Genomic DNA, 27,051 nt, shown 5'->3' on the forward strand with positions numbered 1-27,051 from the left:
GAATCCAAATAGATTCCTTCCTCTTCAGTCTGCGATCTAATCAACTTAACTTTGGTTTCTTGTATTCTGAGGGTAATAAAAGAGGAAAATAATGATCATTGGACAGATACGCACCCTCATTGTCATTCTGTTTTAAAACTGTATTTTTATTTAATTTCCTTAGACTGTGAAGCAGAACACAGAGTTTCAGGTACAAGTACAGTACAGTTGTAACCCTCTCACTCATATGCAGCCAAAGACTTAAATATTGCTATTTAATGAACATAAGTTCATACCCAATAACAGATTGACATACGCACCAAACTTCAGTTTTCTTCTATTTGAAATCTCAAGGTACAACATCCTGAGACACTGAAACTCCACAATATTTCTGGAAAAGATGAGTATGTATCGCTAAGCAATACCAGGTTGATGTTAGCATGTTAGTTCATCTGGTCATGTGGAAATGACCAGATGACCCTGGAAATTATGGTCAGTTCTTTTGCCCAGACAACCTATGATACCTACAACTGAGGCTCTTATTTTGAAGCTAAAAGGAAGCAGATCTTGACTTGCACTGATGTTAAGATCAAACCATTCCAAAACCATTGAGGAAGACACCGGCATTTACCAAGTCCTCAATGGTGAGCAAGGAGGCAGTGTTAGCATTAACCAGAAGAGTAGCCAAGAAGCTTCTGGAGGCTCTGGAGGAGCTGCAGAGAGGTAGGAGAGTCTGTTGATACAGACTCTGCCGTGGACAGTACCTGTTCTGTTTGGAAGGGTGGCACAAAAATAGAGATTGTTGAAAGAAAACTGAGTCTGCGGTTTGGCTTGAGGCAGAAGGCGATCTGCATTGATGAACCATCAACTGGATGGTTTTAAACTTAGTATGATATACAGTGTGGGCATTTTTCTTCAACAAGGACAGGGAACCAATGCCCCTTTTCCACCGGCTCTACTTCAACAACCCGGCTCGGCTCTGTTTCGGAGTGACCGCGTTTCCACCGGCCCACTTGGCCCTGTTTGCAGGGTACCGCCTCCTGGTGGCGGGGGGATGGGGGGGGGGTGTAGCGCCCCGCCTCCAGGAGCTACGTGCTGTGCTTCGTTACATGCGACCTAATGCGAGTTGTTGTTTTTCTGATACAAAAGAAGAAGAGAGAGCTGAGCTATTTTTTTATAGCCTGACTGCGATTTTTCTGAGACTAAAAGAAAATGTGACAGTGGGAGGAAAGCTGCAATGTGGTGAGGAGGAGCTGATCTCCGCCTTGCAGCGGCAGGAAAGCAGGTGGCTCAGACGGTTCAGGTAAGCTAACGATGATTTTTGTATTAAACTACGATAAAACTTGTAATAGTGCCGAATATACATGAGCTAATGTCAGTCAGGGTGTTGCAAATAACTTACAAATATCAGAATTAATTCATAATATATTTCAATGTGTTTTCATGTTGGTAAACTGCCGCCGCAGACCATCGTGGTTCTTCGTGCAGCCTTTGGGTTGTAGGATCTCATCAGTGTCTTCATGACTGCTGGTCGGTGTTTACCTTCAGGATGTCCAGAGACCTTCACCTTTCTGGAGCAGGAATCACATGAGCTCAATATGCTGATGAAACATTTCTGATAAAAAAAATGTGTCTGTTGTTTTTAACTTCTCAATACGTTTATTTATGATTCACCTGATGTCCAAAGTATACTGAGAACAAATAAAACCATATTCCTTCCAATCTGACTGGTTCTAGTTCCATGTTTTCACATTTTGGACACTAAGAATTTAAAGTTTATCACTTATCACTAATTAAGGTTACAGGTTTTGGACACATTTTCTCCCTTTCTTACATTGAAGATTCTGCAGGAAGACAGATAAACAGTGAATGAATAGAATGATGATGTATAAACTAGAAACTAACATGATTTGTATTTAGGGTTCTTGTTAATAGAAACTCTGATAATGTCAAAATGTTTGGTTTGCTGAATAACGTATTCCGTTTCGGATGGCTTCATTGGTAATCTACAATGTTAAGTTCAATGAAATATTTATGTAATATAATGTTATTTTCACTCTGGCTAAAGCTCCTCACATTTTGGGAGGATTGTATTAGGAGTTTGATGCCATATAAACTACAGTATATACAATAATGTCTGGAGTGAGCAGAAATAAAGACTTTGTTCACTGAGACACAACAACTTTTATTTTTCTGTTTGTCTCAACTCTCCATGGAGCTCTGCCATATCTGCTGGTAGCTGCTTCCTCCTGAAGGAGATCCTGTTCTGATGGTTCTCCTCATCGTTCTCCATCATGTCAGCCATGTTGCTCTTCTTCTGCTCCCTGGGAAAAGTAATTAGATGTTATAGCTTATAGCACATAAATGTAGATAAATAACAGTTACTAATGTGGAAGTTACATACACATAAGGAATTATTTAAAACAGACATGTTACTTTATACATGCAAACACTTTTTTTTTACCATCCAACCATACAGAATTATAAATAACTGGAACAGTGTAAATTAAAGACAAAATGTAATTACTTGTAAGTTTTAGACCTATGCAGGCATACAGCCATGGATAAAATACCACTCGTTTTCTTCAGGTTTATTGCTCATTCTACAATTACTAATTCATAATTTGATTAGAGAACTGATATCTAGCCATTTTACAATAATAGGATGTCAAATAATATGTTTTATTATCTCGCAACGGGGGAAACTCAGATGCAACAGCAAAATGAGAAACAATCGAAGCACGTAGATTCACGCAAAGATAAGAAACAAGCGAAGGTAAAATGCTGTACAATATTGAGTTATTTATAACTGTAATGTGCAACCGAGTGTCTTCAGAAAATGCGCATATTGTGTTTGAGCAATAAAAATACAGCAGACTTTGTGTTTTAAATGTCTTCCATGACTGTATGTATGCAACCTTAAATGTAGTACAAACCAGACAGATATATCTACAAACTGCTCACCTGGCTGGAGAGCAGCAGCGGCGTCAGCTGCGTCTGAGTCGGTGTTCACCGTGGGGCTCCGTCGCTCCGAAGAGGCTAACGAGGCTGTACATTCGCTCCACTACTGACAAAAACGACTCATTCCTCACGGCTCCATCGAGATGCCGCTGAATATTGAAATCCGAAGCAAAGAAAAAAGCCGGCATCTTTTTTTTAGTTAACGGCGTGTTTGTATCTTCCATCACTTCCGTGTTGCACCTTAATTTTTCTTCTCTCTCCGCTGCTCCGTCTTGTCCACGCTCTCAGCCAATCAGTGAACAGCAGCGAAGCTTGCGTCACCTACCAAACCAGGGCCGGCCCGGCTGGCCCTGCTCTGAAGCAGGACCCTAAAAAGCAGGGCCAGCCCCGTTGAAAAGGGCTGGTGGAAACGCATTTAAAGCGAGCCGGCCGAGTAGAGCCGGTGGAAAAGGGGCACAAGTCTGAGTTGATGATTAGGATGGAACTAAAAACATGGCGATCTAGGAGGGGAATTTGATAGTCTGGTAAACTCGGTTACATTTTGGGGTTCACTTTCACACAGCATTGTTTGGTGAAATAAACTAATTTTAATACGGCTGAAAAACCAACTCATCCTGGAGAAAGAACTTTGTTTTTTTATTGACATATTTCCATTTGTCAATAAAAAAAATGTTTTTGTAATTCCAATTTGTGCAAATTTATGGTCAATGGAAATGCAGCTGGTATTTGTGGTGGCCATGGAATTTTGTCACTTGAACACCAGATGCTCCTTGTCAGAAAAAAAAAAATCTTGTTTTTTATTTGACCTGAGGTTAGGTTAAAGTGGAACCGTTCCACATTTTAATCTGAACAGATCAGAGATGCCACCTGATGGGGAAATTAAGTAGAAGGATAGAAACTAAAACAAATGAAAGCTCAGGTCAAAGGTCAGAATTCCTCCTTTACCCCGTTTGTCCTCCGTTTGTGAGTTTCAGGTCAGACCTGGCTCCAATCCGGACCCGATTCTGTGTCAAACACATCTCATACCCATCTGCACACAGCCTTGTTGTGAGACCCCTGAGGTATGAAGAGCCCCCCCACCCCCTCTTCCACCTCCCCGCTGTGCCCTCCTTAGCTGATTAGGCCGCTCATGCATGTCCATCCCGCTGGGCAGAAAATTGTGGTGTCCAATCCTCTCTGCATCCAAACCCTTTTTTCCCCATTTTCACATCTGTGTCTGCATGTTGTCACTGTTCTCCACAGGGGGTCTGCTGGATTGAGGGGGAGTGGTGCAGATCAGGGAGCCAGACAGACAGTGTTGGTGAAATGAGTGGAACAGATTTTCTTATTGATATGATAGTCACTGTTTTAGCACCAGAACTAGAATTTTTTTTGCCTAATTTTAAAACTAAACTCAGTGTGATATAATGACAGAGTCCCCTCTAAAAGCTTGTAACTGCAGACTCATTACATGTTGATAAAACCAATGGTAGTCATCCTGTGTGTGATATTACATTGCAATGTGTCTATACTTTAAAGATTTACTAAGCTTGATTATTTTTTTCTCCCCTTTATCAATCATGACCTTCTGGTCTAATTTGGACATGGTGTTTTTGTGTCCAAATTAGACAATTGTCTTTGTCTTAGAGATATTTTTTCATATGGTTAGATTTTTTATGACGACTATTTTAGTCGTCTCCCTCTCCCTACCTCTTTGCGTCAATTACTTTCTGCCGTCACCTCCAGCAGGTCACATAGTGGTTTCCACACCCACCAATATTAATTGCATTGGACAGACTTGTGCGCTTCTGGATGAGCACATAATGGGTTTTTATATGTCCAAGTGAGATGGGCGATTCATTGAATTTCCATTTTAATCAGCACGTCAGTAAGCAAGCAATCCTATTATGGAACAGGAGAACACAAGGGCCACTTCACAACCTCCCCCTCCATCCCTTCATCTTTCTTTCTTAGACGGCAAATTAATCATCTCTCTAATGCCGCGAGAGGCTAAACTTTTTTTTTTTGTGACTGTTCCTAATTTAGGAGAAGATATGTTTCATTCACCTAGTCACTCTATGCCCAGTGTCTGGCTGAAGGACTAATCTGATTCTGTCTTAACAGAGGCGGTTTTCACACAGATATTTTAGAAGCTGACATACAATCCCATTAGTTGTGTACAAATGTGCTCACATGTACACTGAGAATCAAATCGAAGCTCCAGCAGCCATCATCATTCCTGAAAATGTCTCTTCTTCCTCCAAATTCAGTATTGATGGACTGTAGGAGGAGGAGGGGTGGAAATATCAATCAGGAAGGAAAGAGAAGAGAAGAGCGGAGAAACACAATCATTATTAACGGGGCAGGGAAGAAGAGTGTTTGCTGAGAAAATGGCCAAATGAGAAAGAATATGGCTGCCAAACCTCTGAACCTCTGCCAGAGAGCTGGAGCTGTCTCTCACAAACACAAAGGTCTGCTTTTTATTTCCACGTCCTCCATGGAGCTAATGTGAGTACAGCAAAGTTTTACACCTGGATAAATCTGCTTTGTTTTTGTGGGTATTTTTTGTACAAAAATATAATGAAGTTTAAGAACCATGGAAGCCCATTCTGGCCATGAAAGAGAAAATAAACACCCAACAGGAAGTCACAATTACAAACTTTTATGTTACAATTATGAGTTTTGAAGTCAAAATTTTGAGTCTTAAGGTCAATTAGAAGTCAAAGTCATAACTGCTTAAAACTTTTAAAACTTATTACAACTTTCATCCTCATTATTATGACTTTTCTTGGAATTTACTTTAAAACTACAAAATATGACTTTTATTCTAGGAATTATAACTTTATAGATCAAAAGTCCAATTTTTCTTCTTGTAATTGACTTTTAAACTCTAACTTAGGATATTTATTCCTATAATTATGACTTTTATTCTTGGAATTATGACTTTAAAACTAGAAGTTGCAACTTTTCTTTTCATAATTACAACATTCAAACTCAAAATTATGACTATTTTCCTATAGGAATTGATGGGTTTCTGTAGTTGTGTAAGTTTTGCCAGTCTGGAGCATTCAGGTGTCTGTGTACACGACGTCAGGGCGATGAGACATCAGCATTTAACTGTACATTTTAAGCAGATGAGAACTAAGTGGAGGGATCTGGCCAGAAGACACAGCAGCATATTTACAAAAAATACTAAGAAACACATGAGCACAAACATCTCATAGGAAGAATGGTAGCAGAAGAATCAGGAAATCTAGAACAAACAAAACAATCTGTGTTTGGATGTAAAACACTGACAACAACACTGTGAAGGCTCTCTGTACTTTAAATATCCAATCATGTTTCCTAACATGATTACCAACCAGTTTACATCCTGGTTCTGTTTTCACTCCACAAGTTTTACTGAGATCTCAGAAACTGGAGCTACTGCTGGCAGAGTCACACCCACACTATAATAACAAAAAAAAAACTTGCATTCACTGGGTGAGTTCAGGACTTAATGGCCATTGCTGCTTAGTCAGCTGAACCTGAAACTGACACTAAGCTACATGATGGAGTGAGACAGAGGGGAAAGCGATAAGGCAGACAGAAAGGAAGATTGATTAATAAGAAGAGGGATAAAACATCCATCCATTTTCTGTACACCCTTGTCCCAAGTGAGGTCAGGAGGGTTGCTGGTGCCAATCTCCAGCTAATGTTCCGGGTGAGAGGCGGGGTCACCCTGGACAGGTCACCAGTCTGTCGCAGGCAACACAAAGACAGACAGGACACACACACACAACCATGCACCCACACACTCACAAATAGGGAGAATTTGGAGAGGCTAATTAACTTGACAGTCATATTTTTGGACTGTGGGAGGAAGCCGGAGTACCCAGAGAGAACCGACGCATGCACAGGGAGAACATGCAAACTCCATGCAGAAAGACCCCGGGCTGGGAATCGAACCCAGCAACAGCTCTACCAACTGCGCCACTGTGCAGCCCGGAGAAAACGTTAAAAGAAAAAGAATGCTGCTGAAAAGAAAGGAGGAACAAATGAACAAACAGCTTCAGTGGCCAAGAGATTACTTCCTGACATTTTAGATTAAAATACTCAGAAGCATTTGTTTTGAACATCTCTCTCTTTCTCTAAGAAATAGCTAAAACATGTAGTAAAAAGAAAAACAAAAAAAACAACAGATGTTCATTTAGAGGAAGGGATTACAAAAATAATCTACTCAAGCACTGTACCTTTATGGAAATTCAAAGTTACTTTTGCAATAGCAGAACAAGCCACATGGGTTTGTTTTGTCTATATACAAAACAGTTTTGCAGTTTTGTGCAAAGGACAAAACTGTATAGAAAATTAAAGGTTATATCAAAGAAAAACTTTTTTAAAAACCAGGATAAACTATAGAATAAAATAAGTTCTGACAAAATATTGAAAACCTTTGGGGAGGATAAATAATTGTTTTGGAGATGAATAAAACATTGTGAAATATTTATTTTTTTAAAAAGTTCAACAAAACATTTTTATGGAAACTGGTTAATTTTTATGGCTTCATTACCTTGTTTAGGCTGCAGTGATATGGCGAAACACAGTTGTGGCAGCATGATTCTGAGGGAATTAAATGACTTTTCCTCAACTGCCTTAAAAGTGCAACTCGATTACAAGAACATGGAACCTAATATTACACCTGCAAAAATTATAATTAAAGGTTCAACTTAAAATTACATCTAATGCAGTTGGAATAAATTAAGTCACTGACTGTGTTTTATACCTGCTAAATGTTAGAACACAGAAATAAAAATTAGAGTGCACTGATTGCAGTTTACCAGCCGATCACTGGTTTTAAAGGGGAAGTATCATGTATTTTTCAGCCACTTAGTGCCATTTTAGAGCACAGTCAAGTAACTATGTTAACATCCCAGATAGCACACCATGTTAAATCAACGTTGAAAAATAGTTAGAATTGTTGATTTTTGGTTGGAATCGACAAATGACGGTGGATCAACCATCAAACAACCATCCAATCAAACCGTTGAAACTGTATCATTGAATCAACGTTGTTTGGTGGTTGAAATCTGATGACTGAAATGCCGAAGTCTGATTAATGGTTGATTTTTGGTTGAAGTCGACAAATGACGGAGGACCAACCATCAAACAACCATCCAGCTCTAGCCAATTAACTAACGTTGAAACTGTGTCATTGAATCTATGTTGTCTTGTGGTTGAAATCTAATGACTGAAATGCCGATGTCTGATCAACATCTGATCAATGTTGAATCAATGTCAGCTGTTTTGCCGCACCTCTTACCCTCCTCTCCTCCTCATCAGAGCTCTGGGTCAGAGCATTTTATTACATTTTAAATTAACCACTGTAGAAGATAGTGGGTGGTGATTCCTTTCTGTACATTTTCTTACTTGTTCATAACAATTCTCACTGACTCTTTGCGTGGGATATATTGACACAGAAACATCTACAACATACTAAAAGGAGTGGAGCGGCCCACCCCAATGAGTGGGATGTCCCAAACACACAGCTGCTTCACTGTTGGCTTGTTGGCAAAAGATGTTAATTCAATGTTGAATTATTATCACAAAGGTTGCATGTTTGGTTGAGGTCGACAACTGACGGTGGATCAACCATCCAACAATCATCCAACTTTAGCCAATTAACTAATGTTGAAACTGTGTCATTGAATCAATGTTGTTTTGTGGTTGACATCAAATAAATGAAACGTCAATGTCGAATCCAGTGTGTTTCAGCACTGGTCCTCCAGGCCCTACAAGTTTTAGGCATTTCCCTAATTTAGCACACATGATATTAATTGACGTCTGATTAACGGGGTTTTGCTGAACTGAAAACACGCAGGTCAGTTTGATTGAGGACAAGGTTTGGGGAAGAACTACCCAGATAGCACACGATGTTAATTCAATGTTGAATTATTATTACAAAGGTTGCATGTATGGTTGAAGTCAAAAACTGACAGTAGATAAACCATAAAACAATCATCCTATTCTAACCGTTGAAACTGTGTCAATGAATCAGTGTTGTTTTGTGGTTGAAATCTAATGAATGAAATGCCAAGGTCTTATCAACGTCTGATCAATGTTGAATCAATGTCAGCAGTTTTGCCACACACCTTGTTCCCCTCCTCTCCTCCTCATCAGAGCTCTGGGTGAGAGCATTTATTACTGAGCGGGGGTTATCAGGTCTTAAATTAACCACTGTAGAGGATAGTGAGAGGTGATTCCTTTCTGTACATTTTTTTAACTTGTTAATACAAATTCTTACTGACTGTTTGTGTGTGATATATTGACACGAAAACATCTACAACTACAAGGAGTGAAGCAGTCCACCCCCACCATTTACATGAGTGGGATGTCCCAAACACACAGCCACTTCGCTGTTGGCTTGTTTGCAAAAAGATGTTAATTCAACAGCCATTCAATTCGAGCCAATTAACATCCATTGATTGAAATGCCAACATCGAATCCAGTGTTTTTCAGCACCGGTCCACCAGGCACACTGCCCTGCAAGTTTTAGGCATTTCCCTAATTCACACACATGATTTTAATTGATATCTGATTAACAGGGTTTTGCTGAACTGAAAACACGCAGGTCAGTTTGCCTTGAGGATAAGGTTTGGAGAAGAACTAGTAATCTAAATGTTCAATCAATGTAAGCTGTTTTTTGCACCCCTCCACCACCTGCCATTCAAACGCCCAACCCCCTTCCCCCACCCACCAAAGACACACACACACCCCTTTCCCCCACCACCCACCACCCACCCCTTACCTGGCCCCATCTACCCCTCAATCGGGTGAAACAACTTTAATATTAAGTGAGGGTTTTTCATTTTAAACATTTTAAAATAGTCAATAGTTAATTGACAGGAAGGTGGGTAATGAGAGAAGGGGGAAGACATGCAGCAAAGGTTGCCAAGGTCGGGAATTGAACCTGTGACAGCTACGTTGAGCACTGAGGCCTCCATTGTGGGTTGTGCTTAACCCCTTCGCCACCATAGCACAACCCCCTTTAGGTGAGGGTGAATCACATTTTAACTTAAGCACTATGTGTTGACAACACTGAGTTGTGATTCCGTTCTGTACCCAGATTGCACATGATGGCAATTCAACATTGAATTAACATCTTTTGTCAAAAAGCCAACAGCAAAGTGGCTGTGTGTTTGGGACATCCCACTCATGTAAATAGCAGGGGTGGACCGCTCCACTCCTTGTAGTAAGTTGTAGATGTTTTTGTGTCAATATATCACACACAAATGACTTTTTATGAAAAAGTAAGAAAATGTACAGAAATGAATCATCACCCACTATCCTTTACAGTGGTTAATTTAAAATGTAATAACCCCCACTCACTAATAAAATGCTCTGACCCAGAGTTCTGATGAAGAGGAGAGGAGGTTGAAGGGGTGCGGCAAAACAGCTGACATTGATTCAACATTGATCAGATGTTGATCAGACATCAGCATTTCATTCATTAGATTTCAACCACAAAACAAAATTGATTCAATGACACAGTTTCAACATTGGTTACTTGGCTAGAGCTGGATGGTTGTTTGATGGTTGATCAACTGTCAGTTGTTGACCTCAACCAAAAATCAACCATTCTGACTGTAATTCAACGTTTATTTACCATTGTGTGCAATCTGGGAAGTTTGTTGCATCCCTCATCACCTCCTCATCTCTCCCTACTCCCTCCCATGTTGAGAACAGTGGGTTGTGATTCCTTTCTGTACATTTTCTTACTTGTCTGTAAATATTATTACTGACTGCATAATGTGTTGACACAAAAACATCTACAAGTCTCTACTAGGAGTTGTACAGTCCACCTCCCCGTTTTTACACTAGTGGTTTGTCACAACCAAACAGCCACTTTGCTGCTGGCTTGTTTGCAACTGGCTTCTGAATTGAATTCTCCTCTGAGCACTTTTATGGTAAGTTTTTCAATATTACTTTGATCTTAAATGTGTTTATTGAAAATTAAGGGCATTGTTTTGTGCCCATAGTAATCCTGGTTATTTTGGGGCAAAACAGATATTTTTAATAATTGAGGTCATGTCTCCTTTTGTATTATTTTCATCCTACCCACCACTCCAAGCCTAAGTATGAAATCCTGCGAGATTTTGTGGGATTTGAATTTTTAAAATAGGGCGGGGCCTTTTGTTTGGTCTGGGAGAACATGTGGTGGACCAGGAAGTGTAAGGCTGGCTGCTCCAGGTGGGCTTTAAATTGTTGTGATAGTAATCACTTGTTTTTAACTTTTTATTATGATGTGCTTAGGGGTGTGCTTAGATTTTCCTCTGTTCCAGAACAGCTGAGTTAGATGACTGAATTACAGTCTACAGCCATCAAGAAGTGCAGAAGGTTGTTAATCATCCACAGATTCAATCCAGGTGAGGCAGAAGGAAAACACTTAAAGTGTAAGGCAGGTGAAACACTGAACTAAACCTGCTAATGACTGATTCAGTCTGTTGATTCTTGGATTGGTAACTGGTTAAACTGAACTGGACTATTGTTACTTATGTGGGATCTTTATCAGCATATAGACACTTTTTAAGGAATTTAATCAACTTATTTGGAAATATTTGGAGTTGATTGAAGATTAAATCAGCTATTTGATGGAAGTTTATTCTGTATAAATTATAGATAATTTTTCCAACTACAGTATAAATCACCTTTTGTTCTATTTATTTGTCTCTGGTGTGTTAAATCTACCCTGAGTTTTATTTTTAGGTTTTCTGATAAACAACCCTTTATTTTAAATATTGATTTAATATCAATATCATAAATCCTACACTATACTGCAGCTTGATGGGTAAATGTAGTTGTATACGTAAAGATTAAGATAAATATTAATTTAACAGTGAGTGTACATGGGGAACTATATTGGGGTTTGTATTTGTTCTCAGACCTCTAACCAGTACACTTTTTAATCTTTCAATGTCTTTCAGAACTTTTCAAATGTTTATCATCTTTCTAACCGGCACCTTCCTCACTTTTATTTTTGTGTTTTTCAGCTGTTACTCTGCAGTTTGATCGAAAGCTGACTCTTGAGGACTGCAGCAAAACTGTCGAGAAGTGGCTTCATTATGCGCCAGAACGAGAGGAAGACATCGAAAGGAATCAAAGTGACGCCAACCAGAGTCAAACTGGGGTTACCACAACTTGTACTGTTTCCCTAGTTCATACAGTACAAAGTTTAACCTCATGGACTCTGTTCTTCTGGAGACAACAGACTGTTGTTTTGACAGTCAAAAAGGAGTCAAATATGTTTAAAGATCTGTCCCTCTTTTCTTAAAAATAAAATGTTATATCAAACCCATGTATTCATTTTTAACCTTTTGTACACAGTTTACCCATCATCTGCCAATAATATAGTGTGTTTAACACCAGTGAAGAAACTTTTAGTGGCATGTTATGATGTAGACCTATCAGACCTAAAAATGTACATAAATCCTTGGCCTTCATTCAATATAAAATCAACCCAAATCTGCATGTAGATCCACATTCAGAAGATGGTTGAATCAATGTTGATTCCTAACCTATTCAATGTAGAATCAACACAAATATGCATGCAGATCCACAGTCAAATGAGTGTTGAATCAACATTGATTCAATGTAAAATCAACACAAATATGTATGCAGATCCACGTTCAGATGAAGGTTGAATCAAAATTGATTCCTAACCTATTCAGTGTAGAATCAACATATATCTGCATGCAGATCCACGTTCAGATGATGGTTGAATCAACGTTGATTCCTAACTGATTCAATGCAATATCCACACAAATATGCATGTAAGTTGACATACAGATGATGGTTGAATCAACATTGATATAATGTCAGTTATGGTTGAAACCCTAACGCTGATTCAACATACCAGTAACCGACCACTTTCAATGTTGTTTCAATGTCAGCGTTCAACGTTGATTCAATGTTTCTGGCTGACATTGACTCAATGTTGTTTCAATCATTCTGTGCTATCTGGGATCAGTTATTAAAATGCTACATATATCAAATATTAAATTCAACTTCACAATTTAACACCTCGGGGCTCTCTGTTTCTTTAAAAGCTCCTGTTCTTTCTGAAACATCAGGAAGTCATCCCAACATGGCTCCTCAATTAACCGACGTTCTTACCAGTGTTACAATGAGAAGTAGCTCCTGTAACCAGCTCAGCTAAGGTCCACCTGGTGTTTGCCAATTGCTGTTTGCTGAAGGAGCAAACAGCAATTTGCTCACATTTGTTCAGTGAAGTGAAAGCTCAGAGACTGAATATTCACCTGCTCGATTTTTTTCTCCAACACTTATACTCCGCAAATGTTCAGTGGGTTAAGCTAAATATGCTAACACGGAGCAATGTGGCGAATGTGACGTCTATCATACAGGTCAGTCTCAACTCAAAATAATAGTTAAATAAACCATTTCAGACAAAAAATACTTACTAAGCACGGTGAACAACTCCAACATCTGGAAAGCAAATTGTTCTGAAATGACTTGGCTTCTGTTGCTTTGCTTTGGTGGGAACCTGTGATTCTGGGGACGGAGTCAGTGAATTAACTCTATTAGCTGTAAGAGTTCAGAGTTAAGAAGTCAAGAGTTACTGTTTCTATTTTAACACCTCTAGATTTGATACGGAAACACTTTGTTTTAACACTTGATTTTAATTACGAATAATACACACCTCAGAGTAACATAATCAGAATGTGACTATTAGAGTAAAATTCTAAAACAAAAATCTAAATTCTGCTTTTGCACATAGTCTACTAACACCAAAACATTTAACACTTTTGAATTTGCAAAAAATAAAACATAAAAAAACATAATAATCAAAAGTAAAAAACAGAGTTCAAAAAGGATTGAGAACCCAAAGTTTATTAAATCCTATGCATATTTACACATCTATTTTTTACCCCATATCACAGTTTCAACTCTTTCCAAATTGTATTCATAAAATTAATGTTCAAGCAGTTTTCAAAAACTAAATATAAGACTAAAATGAGCTGTTAGATATGAGTGACCAAGGACAAAAGTACTCTGTGAAACTAAAGCAAAGACACAATAATAAATCTATATTTCCTATATTTTCTTGTTTTTCTGCCTTGCGTTTTCTCCCCTCCTGCTGCTTCAAGGTAATTCCTTCACTCCAGGGGAGCAGGAGGAAGAACAGAAAACAACAGGTTCACAGGTTGCCAGACTTTGGTTTCTTTTCATTAAGAGAGGTGAAGCAACAAATGTGGCCTTTTGCTGGCTGTCAGGTGACCTGGAAAGGCCCTGAGATTTATCCCACTATAATCCCAGCCAGCACGCTCAGAGAAATAGCTGCTTGTAAATGTCAACACAAGCTTGTTCTAATAGCAGCAGCAGAAGACAAAGACACCAAGGTAAAATGCAGCAGCTAAATGTACCTTCTGTATCCATGTATATATAGCTGAATGTTTCTACAAACTATCTGAGTGAGATTACATTGTAACGGCTTCTTTGATGTCTTAAAGGACTAAAGACGAGGATTAGTGCCATCTGGTGGCACAAACCAATAAATGTCATTGAACTGTAACAATTCAGTAGCCTCGTTACATTTTGGGATTCAAGGTTTTTTCACGGAATTTACCAAGCTTACGCCTGGTAAAAATAGAACAAAACTATGGAGGATGTTAAAAAAAATCTAAATAAAGTGTTTTAAATTTAATCCTAAAATGTATCAGCAGCTAGTGGAGAAAAGCTAAAATAGTTTTTTTACCCTCTAAAGCTGATTTATGGAAAAAAAAAAAAAGACACTAACCTATACATAAAAGGCACATGGTAATAAGGGGATAAATAAAATTAAAGTGCTTCTGAGAAAAAAATGGTTTTATTTTAGTCAATTGCCTCAAATGGTAAAAGCTTGCGTCATGTTGGGTTCCAGTTTCTTTACCCACATACAGAACACCACCAGGAGAACTGATAATCAGATAAATAAAGTTTATTTCAACAATGATGAAACGGTGATAATGTGAGTCTGGTCCTTGGGAGGGGCATTGAAGTGCTGGCAGCCTGCTCCCCATATACTCCAGGATGATTGGGTGATGAATCCCAGGTGTGCAGACAGAGTCAGCAGGCACGCCCTCCAAGGTGTGCAACCTCTAGTTGTCATCTAGTGGATGAAGGGGGAAGCAGCAGGCAAACAGAAAAATATCCCACAAAGAAACCAAAAACCTCAGTTCCCAACAGCTTGATCCAATGACTGAAACTGAAATATCCACTTTAACCCCAAGATTAGTGATGGTTGTTTTAGTGTAACTGGTCCAGGGAGATTTTAGCTGTGCTACCAAAAAATACGACTTCAGTTTTACTTTCATTTAGTTTTAGGAAGTTGAAAGCCATCCAGCTGTTTAAATCATCTAGACGTGATCCAGCACAGAATACATTTTTCTTGTTAGTGGGACATAAATCTGCGTAATAGTGAAAAGACGTGACATGTTTGTGTAGTATGGAGCAAATAAAGTGAGAAGAGAAGAGGGGAGGGGGGGGGCTAAAATTGAGCCTTTTGGGATGTCAAACTATGTTTGGTATCCCAAGTAAGTTCTGAACCAGTTCACTGCTCTGTCCCTTAAGCCTGGATCACATCTCCAAAGTCTGTGCTAGTGACTTTCTGATGCACTAAGACAGTTTCTGATTGGCTACACAACAAATTCCATAGGCATCATTTGTCCTCAGGGAACACTACACAAGCTGCAATATCAGCCCAAGATAAACCAACAAGTTGAATATCCCCGATTTCAGACTGGAGCAGTCTGGAAATCCTACCAAGCAAACTAGATCAATCTTTGCACGCCACACACAGCAGGACTGTTTTTTAAGATTATCTTTAGAGCCATCTCAATAATCAGGGCATTTTAAAGATTGACAAAGGTGAGAAATTGGGACAAAAATCTGGACAAAAATCTTGCTGTATGAACTAGGCAAAAGGCCCACCAAGTGCTCCAATTGAGAAATTTAAATTCTCTAATCCACTATATAAAATACAGCTGTTATATCAACACTATTGCCAGAGTCAGTAGCAAGAAATATGTAATTAAATCTGGTATAAACAGCTGAAGCAGTGCTGTAGAAACCAGATTGGACAATTTCAACAATATTCTGCTGCTCCAGGTACTGAAAATAAAAAAATCTTCTCAAGGATTCTTGAAGGTGAAGGCCATCTATAAATGTAATGTATTGACATCAGCAAACAACAATAAGATGTGACTCATTTAATTAATGTAAATGCTCAATGTTTCTCTTTACAATTCAAACTGAAGCAATCATTTCCAAAGAGGAAAACAAATCAAATAAAAGGAGAGCATACTGAAGAACTAAATATCCATAGATAAAAATAAACAAAAATGCTTTTAGCAGCTTATTACAGCCATAGCCATGTTTCCAGTTTCAAAGTATATGATGGTTTTAATGGTTACTGATTCAAAGTCACAAAAATAATAACCAACTGCTTTGACTCCTTCCAGTCTGGTTTTCGTGCTCACCACAGCACGGAGAAGGCCCTTGTAAAAGTGTTCAATGATATCCACATATATACGGACTGTGGAAGAACCACAGTGCTGGTTCTGTTGGACCTCAGTGCAGCTTTTGACACTGTCGACCATGACATTCAATTGAATCAACTGGAGAGTTGGGTCGGACTCTCCGGTCCAGTGCTCAACTGGTTTGAATCTTACATAAAGAACAGGGACTTCTTTTGGGATTTCAATTGGAAACTTCTCATCAAAGAGGTCAAAGGTCACATGTGAGGTACCCTAAGGTTCAATCCTAGGACCCCTCTTATTCAATATTTATATGATCCCACTAGCTCAGGTTATGACAGGAAATAAGATCAGCTACCATAATTATGCAGATGATACACAGCTCTACATTACAATGTCACCACATGACTCTGAACCCATCCAATCACTGAACAAATGCTTAGAACAGATAAATGTGTGGATGTGCCAAAATTTCTCCAGCTGAACAGAAACAAAAAAGTCGTTATTTTTGGCCCTAAAGAGGAATGAACTAGAGAGCACAGCTTCAGTTATTACAACTAAAACCAGCGATGAGGCCCGAAACCTGGGAGTAATGATGGACTCTGACCTGAACCTTCAGAGTCACATTAAGACAGTCACAAAGTCGGCCTTCTATCACCTGAAGAACATCTCCAGGATTAGAGTACTTATGTCTCAGCAGGATCTAGAGAAACCCATCCATGCGTTTATCTTCAGCCGCATTGATTACTGCAACAGCGTCTTCACAGGTCTGACTAATAAATCAAACAGCTGCAGCTGATCCAGAACGCTGCTGCTCGCGTTCTCACTAAAACCAGGAAGATAGAATATGGAGGCCACGTTAATGTAGAAAGTATCCAGTTACTGTTAAAAATTATTTGTTTAATTAGAAATTTAATAAGTATTTGTTGAGTTTTTAGGTAGAATTATTATATTGCATGTAACTAATTTCATAATGTTTTATTGTGAATAAGTGTTATTAGAAGTATGTTTTATAGCTTAATTGGCCACGTGGCAATTTTATGCAAATGAGGTGGGCTGTGTAAGAACCAGGGAGATAGCAGATACAAGGGAAGGCGCTGCAAAAGGAGCTACCGAGCCACACGGTTTTTCAACCGTAGTTTGTTTGTGGAGGTTAGCGAAGAACCATTGCTCTTGTAAAAGAATTACTCAAAAACTGTGGAATACATTTTTGTTTGATATCTTTACATCGGAGCACTGCAGAAGTTTTTTTTTTTCCCTCTTCAAACACACGAGTAAATCAGCGAACTTAACCTTGTGGCAACACATAGAGCACATAACACCAGTTTTAAAGTCTGGTTCCCTGCAGCTAAGAGAATAGACACTGTTGTGTCTAATCACTTAACGGCTTAGCACCACAATACATTAAAGATATGCTGTTGTTGTATCAACCGTCTACTCTAGACCCCTCAGGTCTTCTTGTTCTGGTTCTGCTCTGCATCCCCAAAACCAGAACCAAACGAGGAGAAGCAGCATTCAGCTTCTATGCACCACAAATTTGGAATAAACTTCCAGAAAACTGCAAAACAGCTGAAATATTGAGTACCTTTAAATCTTGACTAAATACCCACCTGTTTAGAGTTGTATTTGAAAAGTAATCACGGCACTTGACTTAATGTAGTGTTTTGATTGTTGATTCTATGTTGACTTTTGTTTTTGTTATGATGTAAAGCACTTTGAAATGCCTTGCTGCTGAAATGTGCTATACAAATAAAATTTGATTTGATTTTGAAAAAATATGTTACTCTGTTGTAGTAGCTTGAAGGTTTGATCAGACCAGAGATTTCTGTTTCAGTTTGCTTTGTATAATGGCCAAAGTAAGTGAACGAGTCAAACTTCATTTCAGTTATTAAAGAGAAACAACTACTTGTTTACAAAAACGCCACTGTGTCCCAGACTCAATGAATTGGTCCAGACAGGCATTCTAATCATAGCCTAGTAAATAATTTTCCTCCTATGAGATATTCTCAAATTAAATCCAGACTAAAAACACAATTCACATGTTTCTCATGAACTTTAATTTCTCTAGGTCAGGAGTGCTGTAAATATGTTTTGCTGAAAAGAAATCCTTGCTGCTGAGGTTCGTGTAGCACCTCATATACAGAAACTATTATTAACCTTGTCTTCATGTCGTCCTTCCTTTTCCCTCTACCCATTTCCTGTCTGCAAGTAAAGGCCACAAAAACTGGGGGAAAAAAATCAATAGTCTCTAGAAGTTTCTAAACAACACATTAAGTCTTCTCAACAGTCTGTGCCATTGCTGTTCCTCAGAAAAATTTTGAAATTTAAAATTGTCATGAGTCAACAGAAGAAAAAGTTGTGAATGGTGAAGTTGATTTTCTGCTCTGTTTTAGAATTAAAGTCTGTCTGTAGTTTTAACAACAGCAGCAGAGGAAGAGAATAAAGCCATTCAATCAATCAATCATCAATCAAATTTTATTTGTATAGCACATTTCAGCAGCAAGGCATTTCAAAGTGCTTTACATAATTATAATAAAAACAGCATGTGAGGAAGAGTTTAAAAAAAAACATCATTAAAACGCAAACAGTGAGAAAGAGAAATAAAAAGTTGTCTCCAACCCTTTTGACTTTAGTCAAACGCCGTTTGGCATTCAGTTCATGTTGGCCACATTTCCAAACATCCAATTAACATTAACAGCCAACTCATTCAGTTCAGCACTTCTCTATTTGCATTGGAGGATGGTTTTTACAGTGCAGTTCCATAGCGTCAAATCGGTACATGACATATGGCACAGACCAACACTAGCGACCGGGTCACCACAGGCCACACCTCCAGGAAGTAACCATTTCTCAACAACAGAGGATCCTGAACATCTGTATGAAGAAAAGTGTGGAACGAGGGTCTGGTTTTTACCAGACTTAGAGTCATAGATGGTGGTACATTTCTGATACGCTAAACCGTTCCCATATGGAAAAGATAATTCTTATAAGGTTTTAATCTATTTTGTTTGAAACTTACATTTAATGCATAACATACTGTTATCAAGTATAAGATCCTTAGTAATTTTTACAAAATGAAACGCATAATTTAGGTACTTATCAGAATAATATATGACAGTCGTTTCACGTACTATATCCTTAGTAGAAAAATGTAATCAATCATCCATGAAACTAAACTATTGCAAGTTACTTGTAGCATCATAAATGTGAAGTATACATATAAAATACAACCCAATCTGATTATGTTACATGGACATAATAAGTTGATAAAAAGCAGATTTAGTTATAACTGTATATCCTTTTGCAAACCCACAATGTTACAAAATATGTAAAGAAACATCAACTTTTAGAAGGTTTTTTTAATTTACTATTTAATAATTCTTACATTCATTTAGCCTAAATGCTGCTTCATAGCCTCTTATTTTAGATGGCAGAGTCCTGTCATCTAAAATGAACATTTCACTGTGTGATAATATATTATGACTTTCTTACCAGATAATACTATTTTTTATTTAAATCTTCTCTTTTCATTATAATAAAATATGTTAGTATTTAGTCCAGTGAGAGCTACAATTTGTAAAGTAAAACATTACCATATGCCATTCAAAGGCAACGCAGTCACTAGACTGTCATAGAGACACACAGTCTCTATGACAGTATATCAATGTGAGATCTGCATGGTAGACAAGCAGCAGGGCTAATCATTAATACCGTCTAGTAAAGCATGGCTTTAAAGCATGGTGGGCTAGTAAAGCATGTTTGCTCTAGCATTTATCCTTGTGTTTTTTATGTACTGATTTAAGTCAAGAAACTTAAAAAAATAGTAGACAAATAGAGTGATATAGAAATACTGTAAATATCTTCCTTTTGTTGATTTTTATTTGGTTCTTTTAGATCAACAATTGCATGGATATTCCTTTTCCATGTTTGGTGTTCATGCATAGATGCAACTCTTGAGAGGTGGCCTGGGATACAGACCTCCAGCATTAGCAGCACAATCAACGCTAAGATGATTGTGCAAAGTCATTTTTACTTTTGGCTTTGCGCCAAAAGTAAAAATGTCTCTCTTACACCATCCTCTTAAATTGAATATACATATTCTTTAGTAAATTGGTCAGGGACATTTGTTGCCAGGTTATACCTGCTTAAAAAGGAAAACATTTTATCTCTGCATTTTTGCCTGTTTTGATCACTGTAGAATCAATTCTCTGCGAATAAAGTCCATTCAATTAAGAATGATCCTTGTGAGCATTTTTTCTGTATTTCATTTATAGACTGCAGTTAAAGTTATTGGAATGGTAACAAATAGAGTTTTAGTATTAAGAGATCAAATTAAGTTTTGTCACTTTCAACTGTGATTCATGTCTTTATTATGTACACTTGTAGGAAACTGCATGAAATCATAAAACAATATATTTTAATTTCATATAAATTTTTTTAATAGCCGTTTTAAAAAATATGTGAAACGTATAAAGACAATGTAATTTTCCTTCCTAAAATATGCACTCTGCATACAAAAAACTTTCATGTAAAGGTATTTCTTCATATATGAAAATAAATGTTTTAAAAAAACATAGTAAAAAAATGAAAAAAAAGTATGAAAGATATATGGAGTGTCATGATTTGGTTTGAGGGTGGTGAGGTAGAACGCAGGCAGAAACCAGGATGAAAGTGAAAATGATGGTTTTTAATGACAATCCACGGACACAGAACGACGGCAGAACAGACACAACGGAACAGGGAAACAGGCTGGTTACACACAATGAGTATCCGACAACAGACAAAGACAACAGGTGGGACTAAATACACTGGGAGGGTAATCAAAGAAACGAGACACAGCTGGGAACAATCAACAGGGAAGGCACAGAGAGGGGGAACAGACTAATAAACAAAATAACCTAAAAATAAATACACAGAAAACAGATTACAACATGGAGAGCATATGATTTCCATATCTAACAAACACACAGTTTCCTATGATTCTTGAGAAATTCATTCTATTGTAACTGTATGAAATAAATGCAAAAGTGGTCATTTCAAGAGTAAATCATATATGACTTATACAATATACAAAACATATACTTTAGATAATATAAGGCTTAATTGGGGCCTGCCCATAGCAATGCATAGGGAGAGCAGTGACTGACCTGCGAAGCAGGTCAGTCACTGCCTCCATGCATTGCATGGCAGGCACCTATTGTTCTACACCTAATAGAATCTCTCTTTAATATTTATTATTCTTCCGTCACCATTAATGCGGCTCGTACCGCTGAAAGAAACCCCACAAAAAAGGTATCAAAACGTCCGGCTTGATCCCGGCATCCGGGCTATTATTTTTATTGGGGTTCTGTGTAAAAATGGCGAAATAAAAAGTTAAAAACGAGCGAAATTTCCAACTGCCGAAACGTAGAGTGTAACTGACACCAACTGCCGCTTTTTTAGAGTGAGAAAAAGAGTGGATTTTTGACCCCAAAATAATTTTGAAATCGCTCTCATGGGTGCAAAAATTGGTCTATCGGTATGAAAGTCGGGCATGACATTGATACGCATGCCTGCTCCGGTAAAATGTTTTCGAAATTTCTCTAGGACTGACGGTTTTCTGTCAAGGTGCTTCAGAGCAAAATCAAGTGACAGGGCACCTTCAGGCACTCCACCATTCATTTTCAGACTTTTCTGAAAAATTTCTGAGCTCAGCACACACCATATTTCTCTCATCACTGCAATTACTGTGAATGAGCTACAGATATGAATTGCGGTACTAAATGAGACGACAAATAGCCCTCTCCTATGCTTCAAACGGTTTTTGGATCGGCCTTACGGATCCTGAACGGGAAGCAGTTGTTCGGACTGCTTTTTTCATTAAAACTGACTGGGTGTCTCATAAAGTTAGATAGTCTCTGACACACACAGCAGTTACAGAGGTTTAATCGCTATAGCAACAGAATACAGAGGAAGGCACAGCTGCTGGTTTGGACTACAAAGACTCTGTAGTTCTAAACATGGCGGAACACTTTAATACAGAGGGCAGAGCAGAAGGTCAGAACTACAACATGGCGGAACACTCAATGGGCTCTTTGCACCTACGGCGTTGACGTCACATCTCCAGGAGCTAATGCGGCTCACTTTTTTCTGCTTTGAGTTACCATGACTGGTAGAAAAGACTAAGTCGTATTTCAGATGCAAAAAAACAATACTATTAACATTGTTGTCTTCCTAATATAATGGGCTTTTAAGTTTTCGTTAATTTCCAAGCGATCCTGAATTAAGAAGTTGGCTTGTAAATATCTGTCGCTACCAGCTAACGCCGCACAGCAAAGTTTGCAGCCTTCACTTCACTCCGGATCAGCCTAAAACTACCGGGGATACGGATGGTAAATAAAGGAGCCTCCCTGAGTTATTTCCATGGAATCACTTCTATATTCAGCCTGAAAGAGTTTATGGGAACGAGAGAGCAGACCAGAGCCAGACAGCCGAGCAACTGATCCGCCTGTACATACTGCTGTAAACACCGTCCTATCTGAGCTCTTCACAAGAAACATGCAAAGGTAATAAAACGAAATAACACAGAGACATGAAGCAACACGGTCATATTTTTCTAAAAGCAGCAACTTTGAACCTGAACAGCTGAACCAGATCTCTGACACCAGAGCTGCGCTCCTGTTAAGCTATGAGGCTTGTTGAGCTTCGTCAGGCTTCTTAGTAAAAAGCCCTAACCGTAACCTCCCCCGTTAGTCTGTGACACTAACGACAATAAACACACATAATATACTTGAAAATAAGATAAATACATTGTCCGTTAGAATGTTTAGATACTTAAATAGCACATTTTACAAGAACAATGTCCGAGAAAATTGCCTACTAGCATAAGCTAACGTTAATGTTAGCCACAAAGTTTAAGTAAAACTCACCTTCGTGTCAGTGAATGTATAACGAGGCGAACATCTTAAAACCTTTCTCCAGCTTACTTTTTGGGGCTTCTGATCGATGTACAAACCTTGGCCAAGCACTCCAAGCACCTAATGTAAATGATATTTGTATTGGATCGGAAACAATTGAGCCGCTTTACCCCGAACACAGAAGCTGAGGTGCAAAGAGCCCATTATTACAGAGGAGGCCTCAGCTGGCAGTTAGAACTACTTCCTGTTTTGGGCTTTATACAGCTGGATTAACCAAACCACTGTTACACATTGGATTAGTGTGGTTATGAAAATTAAGTTTACTGAAAGTTTCAAAATAAAACTCTGCAATTTTCACTCACGACAGTGCACCGCTGTAGGTGGTGCAATAATATCAATCTTTTTTTATGTTTTTTTTCTCAGGATAGTGAACTGCCTTGCACAGCAAGGCAGTTCATTAACATTAGCATTTCATGGGTGTCTCAAAGATAGAAATCCTTCCCCAGCTTTCTGTCTCTCACACACACAGAAGTCGGCAGAGGATTCATCGCTATAGCAACAGAATCCAGAGAAAGGCAGAGCTGCTGGTTTGGACTACAAACCAGCAGCCATAACTGTAGTTCTATCTATGGCCAAGACTCAGTTAAAACAGAGGCCTGAGCAGCATGTCAGAACTACAACATGGCGGAACTGTCTGTTACTATAGAGGAGGAGTTGGCTGGTATTATAAACTACTTGTGCTGTGAGCATTATATAACTGATTTAACCCAATCACTATTACACATGAAATTAGTGTGGCAATTTCAAATGAAGCTTATTGAAAATTTTCAAAATAAAAGCCTTGACAATTTTTACCTCATGTAATTGCTCTTTTTTGTGTTAGATAACTGGTTTAACCAAACCACGGTTACACATGGGATTAGTGTTATTAGTGTTGCCATTTCAAATGAAGCTTACTGAAAGTTTCAAAATAAAAGCCTACATACTCCCCTCACATCAGTGCACCACCGCAGGCGGTGCAAAAATATTATTCTTCTTTTATGTTTTTTTTCTCAGGATAGTGAACTGCCTTGCTCAGCAAGGCAGTTCATTAACATCAGCACAAACATTAGCATTTCACTGCCACCCACTAGTGCACTTCCTTGCACGCATTAGCATTTTACCTAAAATAAGCTTTTAACCAATTTATTTACTTATTAGCCATGTTTAGAATACTGATTGGACTGAGTCAATAGGTGACAACATGGTAGTGATACCCCACATTCTACTGATACCATTCATGCTATTATTAGCATTTTGGCTAATTTTACCGTATGTAACATACTGAATGGTACAAGTACAGCTTAGTCCACATGCTTCTTACTCTCCACAGGTTATTGACTACATTGAAGCTTTCTTTAGCATTAAGGCTAATTTTTAGCATCGGAACGCTGGGTCCAAACCGATGGGCACACTTTGGCAGGCCCCTTAAAATTTCTGCAGGAATTTTCTAGTTTTTTTATATGCTTCCTCTACTTCTACTAGATTTTACACTTTTCAAACTGTGGCATCTTGATGGAGAAATTAATTTATCTCTCTTCTGCACTGTATCAAAAATCATGCTTGGTTTAAAAAAAATGATCATTTTCACTTTTAGTTTTATTTTCTTCTTCTTTCAAAGCCCAAGTATTTGGTGGTCTATCTTTATGCTGTAGCTTAGACGAGTCTCTCAGAGTTTAAGTTTTCACTTCAGCTTGTAGGGGGCGATAAAGAGCTGGAAGGACTCCTGACCACTAGGGGGAGTTGCTCACCTAATAAATGGGACCCTAAGATGGGATGTGATGATGTAACGGGATGTCCAGAAGAAGATTGGACAAAGAAAGAATTACACAGTATTTTACAATATTATAGAAAAGCAGAATGTTTACATTGCTAATATTACCTGCTCCAGACTCCCTCTAGTGGTCTGGAGCTTGCAGGCCACCTGCTTTTTTGACTATTTGTTACATTTCTGTCTTTGTTTTGGAGTTTTGGGTTCATTTATGTGTGTTGTGCGTTTTGTCAGCCACACTTATGTGTTTATTAATGAAATAATCTAAAATTACCTTTGCTATTAAATTAACACATGAAATTGTTCCCGTTTTACTGGGCTGCTGTCTCTTTAAAATAAAGAAGTGGCACATTTTGAAGACACACTCTGCAACAAGTCAAGAGTTCCTGAAGGGGAGCACAGCGGGAATCTGAGGGGAAAACTGGTTATTGAGCTATTTTATCTGAGCTCGGTCAGCAAAGTTCAACCATGATTTTCCATCAATATAACTTCTCTCTTTTTTCTGTGAGCGCTCGCCATCTTTGTCTTCAGTCCATGTTCATAGAGAACTGCAGAAATGATGACATTGTTGAGGGTAAAGAGAAAATTGTTTGTGTAGCGTTTGTGTTTGCTCCCCTCAATCTTGCTCCAATAGAAAGAGAAAAAAAACACTTTACAAAGAAATACAGGCAGCTGATTTGGAGAGAAAAAGAGAAACTGAAGAGTGTGGGGTAACTGAAAGAAGTCCATCTTAGACAGAAACTGAAATGAAATATAGTTCTAGATTTGATCTGATCATTAATTTTTTTAAATGCAGAACATAAAAAGGAACGTTTTTTCTGTTGACAGAGGTGTGAATTATTGAGTTAATAAGGTGAAGGTTTATGCTCACATGTTTGAGCATAAACCTCACTTTTCCACCTATTTTCTGTTTGGACCTTTTTTGTGGCATTTGATAAGCCATGTGATGGTTTCTACATGCATTCAAAATTCAGCTACGTGTTTGATGCAAAACCTACATTACTCCCAAGCAACCATAAATACTTTTTATCTGCTCCTTCCCCCCTGGTTTCCCTACCCTCCGCCCATTCTTGTCCGCCCACCGACCCTTCATCCTCAGGCATATTAAATCCCCTTGCAATTGAAGAATAAAACACTAGATATGAAATTGATTCATTCTTTGCTTTAAATAGTATTATGAAAACAGGAGAGTGTTGTTAATCAGCTGCAAGGTGGAAAGTAGTTTTTGGAAGTCGGGGGCGTGCAGATGCTGGTTGCTGCGGGCTGATGAGCTTTACGACGTAATGCTGCTTCTTTATGAAGGCAGTGGAAAACATCAATTTATGCTGATGACTGCCTCAGTTCCAAAACACTACCAAGACATGCTGGGAAGGTCTGATCAGGGCTGGGGTTGGAGAAGATGGCCTCAAGCTGCTGAAAGGGGCCCCACACCAGGCTATGTGGAACTAATATTTTAATAGCTGACATTTAATATAAAACAGTTAGATCAAGTCAAGTTTGTTTGTATTTCAGCAACAAAGCAAAATTGTAACATCTGTTACATTTTTACCAGACTTTGTGTTTTTTGGGCCACATCAGACTTCGATTATGCATTCACACCTCCACAAGTGAACCAGACTTTCTACACAGACAAACCAAAGTTCAGTTACAGTGGACTAACTAGAACGGACTAAATAGGACTGTGTGAACCTTCAGACTTCCCTTCTGCTGTAAAATGTCTTAATCTGGGCATGATGAGTTGGTTTTTGAGTTCTTGTGTTCTACAGACTGGACTTGGTTTCCTGAACCATTTAACTGTAATTTTTTCTTTTTAATTATTATTTTTATTAATTTTAGATTCGTTACAACACAAAGAACAAAAGAGAAACCCGTGCCGCCTCACACATACACACACAAAAGAAACAAAAGAAAAACAAAA

The 27,051-nt window shown here is 38.4% G+C and overlaps 1 long non-coding RNA gene across 1 annotated transcript; it reads right to left on the bottom strand.

The window, feature by feature from the left end:
* Positions 1 to 2,139: 2,139 nt before the first annotated feature.
* On the bottom strand, positions 2,140 to 3,380 carry LOC106911477 (uncharacterized). The gene is made up of 2 exons (XR_015765453.1): positions 2,944 to 3,380; positions 2,140 to 2,303 (listed from the first exon to the last, which is right to left on the bottom strand). It is a non-coding gene; the product is annotated as an uncharacterized LOC106911477 (long non-coding RNA).
* Positions 3,381 to 27,051: the final 23,671 nt, after the last annotated feature.

The sequence above is a fragment of the Poecilia mexicana genome, unplaced genomic scaffold, assembly GCF_051168715.1.
Source record: "Poecilia mexicana isolate PSO_F unplaced genomic scaffold, ASM5116871v1 scaffold_15, whole genome shotgun sequence".
Taxonomy (NCBI): Eukaryota; Metazoa; Chordata; class Actinopteri; order Cyprinodontiformes; family Poeciliidae; genus Poecilia; species Poecilia mexicana.